We start from the raw sequence: 6,360 nt of genomic DNA on the forward strand, positions 1-6,360 counted from the left end.
CAGGTGCGACTTGCGTAATACACGGTAACGAATATATGTCACATGCAAAAAAGAAATTTATACTGAAACAAGCGTATTTATTAAAATAAACGTGTAAGGTTAGTGTACATATATGGTGAAAGTATATTTATTTTTATTTATATAAGAAAAAATAATAAATTTTAATGGAGAGTAGGAGTCATTGGTTATTCATAAAATTCCTATAAAAACTATCCAAAACAAAAGTAAAGTGATACTAGTCAGATAGATTTTAAAACAATTTCTAATTTTTACTTTCATGGGCATACTGATCCGTATAGGCAAATGAAGCAGACTAACCTGTGTTACTTTAAATTTACTCGTTTGTGTTTGTTTGTTTTTTATTTCGCGCAAAGCTACACAAGGGTTATGTGCACTAGCTGTCCCTAATTTAGCAGTGTAAGGCTAGAGGGAAGGCAGCTAGTCATCACCACCCACCGCCAACTCTTGGGCTACTCTTTTACCAACGAATAGTGGGATTGGCTGTCACATTGTAACGCCCCCACGGCTAAAAGGGCGAGCATGTTTGGTGTGATGGGGATTCGAACCCGCAACCCTCGGATTACAAGTCGCGTGCCTTAACCACCTGGCCATGCCGGGCCACTTTACTTTTAGAAACTGTCGTGTATCTATCCCTCAATACACAGCGTCATCTCATTTTTTATTAATCTATGTTAAAGACATTATCTTTATGTGTTTCATGTGCTTTCTTTATTAAAGGGTGTACTTGAAATGCATTTTTTATTATTCTTGTGTTTGTGTTTTAAGGTATAATAAAGTTACAGAAAAAGAGGAAAGTCTGAAAGCAAAGAGAAATAGTGTGACATACAAAACATACAATGTGTTTCTTGTCCTTTCAGCTTAGTGGAAGTGAGCCTTTTTCAGATGGTTAGATCCTAGTGGAACTGTTTGATTATCCTGGATTGCTTAGTATTGCTCCAGCTTTTCTTCTTATCTTTTTTCTTTCTCTCTCACATTTTCTAGACTTCTTCCCCACTTCATTGTCTGGACCAACTACCAGTGCTTCAATTGGATCACTTGCCAAAGTGTGTAGCGAGGTAGAACTGGCGTCAACATCATTGTTGGAAGCTTTGGGTACTGCACTCGTCTACATGACAAAAGTGTTGACGGATGAGCTTTTAAAGGATTAAAAGTAAAGTTGAATGTTTAGTGCTAACTTTTACTGTGCCAGATCCCTTCAAAACGTTATCAGGCATATGACATCTTCCTTTCATATTCAAGATCTAATTTCCTTTTCTAGAAATCAATTCGAAATAACGAAAATATATGCAATACTATTATTTGATAAATTGTTTAGACAGAGGGCTCACGATGACCTGAAGACGAAAGGCGGAAGACTTTCGAAACGTCGTCCTCTACATTTGTGTCTCCACAACAGGCAGTTGCCGTCCATTCTACAAAATTTCATATGCAATACTAGTTATTTTCTGACTTTCTGAAAGATTGGTTATGAAAGACAGTTAATTTCGTATATAAACTGAATAACATACTTTTATGAACATATTTTTATTTTTGAGCTGTTGGGATTTGACTCTAAATTCAGGTTCCAGAGCAGTGCTCAGGAACACTGTAACATAACATACATAACATAATGTTTCAGAACAAACTGAAGCTATTAAATAGAGAAAGTAAAGCCAGTTCTTATAATTTATATATCTATCAAACTATCTATTAAACTCACCCAAATTTACTGCCTCCGTAACATCCGAAGGTAACCCATTCCATATGCCAACCACCACTAGATGTCCCTATATTCTTTGCAGCGACTGAGGTAGAAATCCTTTCCAAAACGTTCGTAGTTATCTTCCAAAATTAAACCCAGGAAAGTATTTTTTCGCTTCAGGAATTAATCATTTCACTGGAGTTATGCACACATGTCATTATGAATATTCACAACTTCCACCACAGGGGTGCAACTGATGACGTATACCGCACACTGTGTACATCATACAGACTGGATTCTACAATGTCATCAAATATGGCATTTGCTGTCTTTAGGGCTGAAGTCATTGTGATTTTGCTGGCTTCTCAGATCCTAAAATGATCCTACTGGTACTGAAAGATTCTGAAAATTAGATGTGTTTATGTGTTTCTTTAAAATCATTATTAGTCTTAAGAACCTCTGGTAGCTTCAAAGTCTCTAAATGCTCTAAATGCCTTTGATTTTGATAGAGGATTAAAGTAGATAGGCAGCACAAACAAGTTGATTGTTAGTGGAGATGGAAAGAAAAGATGGTCAAAAATGTCAAGAATTTGAATCCATAAATTATCATTCAACTTGGTTTCTGATTGATCTTAAATTAATCTCAAGTTTGATTTGAAACTTGTGAATTTCTGATTACAGTCATGATCTGTTTTTTTAAAACTGAGTTTAAACAGAAAGTGTCAATTCTACAACTTCTATCTTGGGCCATTACTACAGGCATATGTGCACATAGGTAGTTTGGTTTCAGCAAATGTCTCCCAAATACACTTTAACATTTAGTCCAAAAGGCTTTTTACAAGACTTATACTTGAACGTTATATAGTTATGCATCCCAATGGATGTGTGCCTTGCAAATACCCCTTCTAACATGGTTAATCTCTCATTTCCGCGTAAATCTACCTTATATATTTGTTTTATTGAAAAATAGTGCAGCTCGAAAGAACAGCAGATACAGACTACTATTCAAATAACTCAGAACAAGCTATCCAACATGCATTGGTGTCTTGCTTCTTACCATGAGAATACAATAATACAACTATTTTACTTCCAACTGATCCTTTCTCAATAAAAATGAACTTCAACTCGAAGTAAGTAACCACTAAATAACGTTGTGTATGTGTTATATATTAACTCAAGCTATACAATCACAGTCAACACTAACACAAGGAAAAGAAAAGTTAATAGATATCCAATGAAACTGTATACTTCTGTACTTCTGGTTGAATATAGTACATAAAACCAATTAAAACTCTTGGTGTGTCAAGCTTTCTTTGTGAAACACATGATATGCTTTCTGTGTTTCACTTTCTACATACAATATTACCTCTAGAATAATGTCCCCATTCAACTCACTTTAATTTATTTCTCACGAACATAAATTAGAACATCAAACAATACTAATTTTTTTTCCATTAATGTAAGTTGCTTTGTGATTTTGAACTTCCGAGTGAAAATTTAAACAGCTCACAAATATTTCAGTTTCTAAAACTGAAAATATTCATTCACCAACATCAATGAAAATATGAGTACCACATCGTCGTGTGACGTAACATGAGTCAGTATCCATAACTTCATCTTATATTGTCTCATCTTGACATTAAGATCAAATCAGTTATTTTTCATTTAGATATCGTCTGATTATTCTATGTATATTTCACGCATATGGCGTTATACAACGGTTATGAATAACTCCATATTTAATATCCACATATTACAGAACAATACAGTATAATTGAAATTCATAAACATGCCTCCAACGCTCGTTACTTAAGTCAGTACTCTATGTGTTTAAAGTATCTGAGAGACTGTTGATAACTCTACCAGATAACCATGGCTACGTTCTTTACCCTCCCGCGAATAGCGAAAAACCGCGAATATTGGACGCAGTTTTAAAACGTATATGTATGCGATTATATACTATATGAAATGCTTCCCAAACACTAATGATACTTATACTCATTGATGCAGTAATAATGTAGCAATATTGCATACTGTTATGTATTTCACTAAATTGTACCGTGCGTTACCGGGCTGTGCTTTGCCGTTTGCGTTGTTGGGGAAGCTGAGGCAGTCAGCCAATAGCAGTCCAATCTTGTTTGGTGAAGACGACAATTGATAAAAACGGCTTGATTGAGTAAATACAACAGAAATCTCCTCGAAAAAGCCCTTTCAGTCTCTGTGACCTACAAAAACGCAGTTCGCGCATAACCCGCGAATATGCGGGGCCGCGAATGGCGAACCGCGAATAGGCGAGGTCACACTGTATTTTGCTATTCTCAAGTAATTTAAGTACCGGAAGGCTATGATCGGGATGCCAATTTAGAAACATGTGTTTCTGTCCATAAGAGGTTCCATGTGTAAATAAATTCTATGTTTTTTTCTACTTTGCTATTTTCGTGAGAATAATTTTTGTTTTGATTTCAGGGCTAGTAAAATGTCAGCAGTTAAGAAACGAAAAATTGATGATGAGGGAAGGTTATTCAACAGTGAATGGTGCACAAAATATCTTGTTGTCCCGCATAATTAAGGTGTTGTCTGCCTCGTCTGTCAAACTACAATTGCAGTCATGAAAGAGTACAATATTAAGCGACATTACGCAACTAAGCACCTCCCAGTTTGATGAAATTGTTGGTCAGGCACGAAAGGACAAAATTGGACATTTAAAACATCCATTGAAAAGCAACAAGGTGTTTTTACCACTTTCAAGAAAAATTCAGAACTGGTGACAAAACTGAGTTTTAAGCTTTGTGAATGTATGGCAGAAAAGGGAAAGCCTTTCAGTGATGGAGAATTTATTAAAATTGTTTAACAATATTCACAGAATATGCATGTCCAGAGAAAAATATTTGGTGGAGCAAACTAGCCTTTCCCGCTTTACTGTCTCACGCAGGACAAAAGATCTTTCAGAGGACATCAAAGAAACTTTGAAAAAGAGATTGAATTCGTGTGAAGCTTTCAGTCTGGCTTTGGATGAAAGCACTGATATCAATGACACATCCCAACTTGTCATTTTCATCAGAGCTGTTACTGCAGGCTTTGATGTTTTCGAAGAGTTTTTAGATATGGCAAGCCTTTCCTCCACAACCACAGGACAGGATATTTGTGAACAAGTGCTTAAGGTTGTAGAAAAGTTTGAACTGAATCCTTATAAATTATGTGGTGTTACAACAGATGGTGCTCCTTCCATGACAGGTAGGACAAATGGATTCACCAAGAAATTTCTAACTGCAATTGGAGCACAAGACGTAGTTGTAAGCCATTGCATTATTCACCAAGAGAGCTTGTGTACCAAAGTTCTGGATTTTGCAGAAGTCATGTAAAATGTCGTCCAATGCATAAATTATATTCGAACACGAGGATTAAATCATCGACAATTTAAAACTTTTTTAGATGAGCTGGACAGTGAGTATTCAGATGTTTTGTACTTCTCTGCTGTACGTTGGCTTAGTAGAGCTGCTACTTTGAAGAGATTCTGGAATCTGCGAGAGGAGATTAAGTTCTTCATGGAGAGCAAACGTCAGAATGTGGACTTCTTGAGCAATGAGAACTGGCTGAATGACTTAGCATTCCTCACAGACATTACACAGCATCTGTCTGATTTAAACTTAAAACTACAAGGGAAAAGTCAACTTGTGAATAAGTTGTTTGAGCATATTTGTGCTTTTGAGAAGAAATTGGAACTTTTCCAGGTTCAGTTGAGAAGAGCCATATTGACCCATTTTACATGTCTTGCAACCAGGAAACTGGAATTTCCTAATCTGGATTGCACCAAATATGGAACCAGTGTACAAAAGCTGCGTGATGAGTTTGCAAACAGATTTCCAGATTTCAGACAAACTGAAATTAGATTGAAATTGTTCGCTCAACCTTTTGATTTGGCAGTGGAAGACAGTCCTGATGATTGCCAAATGGAACTCATTGAACTGCAGGCTGACATGGACACTAAAAGGAAATTCTCTGAAAACAGTTTGCTAGACTTTACAAACTCTGTGTACGTGAAAAGTTTCCCAATTTGTCCCGTCATGCACAAAGAATTGGCTCCCTTTTTGGTAGCACCTACTGCTGTGAGCAATTTTTCTCCAAAATGAAGCTCATCAAAACCAAATGTAGAAGTCAGCTGACTGATGAACATTTGACCAGTCAGTTAAGAGTGGCAACCACTTCTGTCAAAGCTGATATTGACAAGCTCTGCAAGGACTCTAAATTTCAAGTGTTGCACTAAAATGATCACTCATGCAAAAATATAAAATATTATTGCTTGCATTTTGAGAATTTTTTTTAATTTATTGTGCATGTACACGAATAAGCTTGTTTTTTAAGTGGCCCCGCTTGATTGATGAAGTTGGTTATATGGCCCACCGACGAAAAATGTTGCACACCCCTGCTCTAAGATAACCTTTTATTAATAATAATTTTGCATACCTTCCGTCAAGGGAACGGCCCGGCATGCCCAGGTGGTTACAGAGCTCAACTCATAATCTTAGAGTCGCGGATTCGAATCCCGAATTCGCGGATTGTGATAGTCAATCCCCTTAATTGGAAGGTAAAGAGCAATTCAGGAGTTGGCGTTGGGTGGTGAAGACAAGTTACCATTCTTCTAGCCTTACCTGTTAAAT

This window comes from Tachypleus tridentatus, chromosome 12 (genome assembly GCF_004210375.1).
Source record: "Tachypleus tridentatus isolate NWPU-2018 chromosome 12, ASM421037v1, whole genome shotgun sequence".
Lineage (NCBI taxonomy): Eukaryota > Metazoa > Arthropoda > Merostomata > Xiphosura > Limulidae > Tachypleus > Tachypleus tridentatus.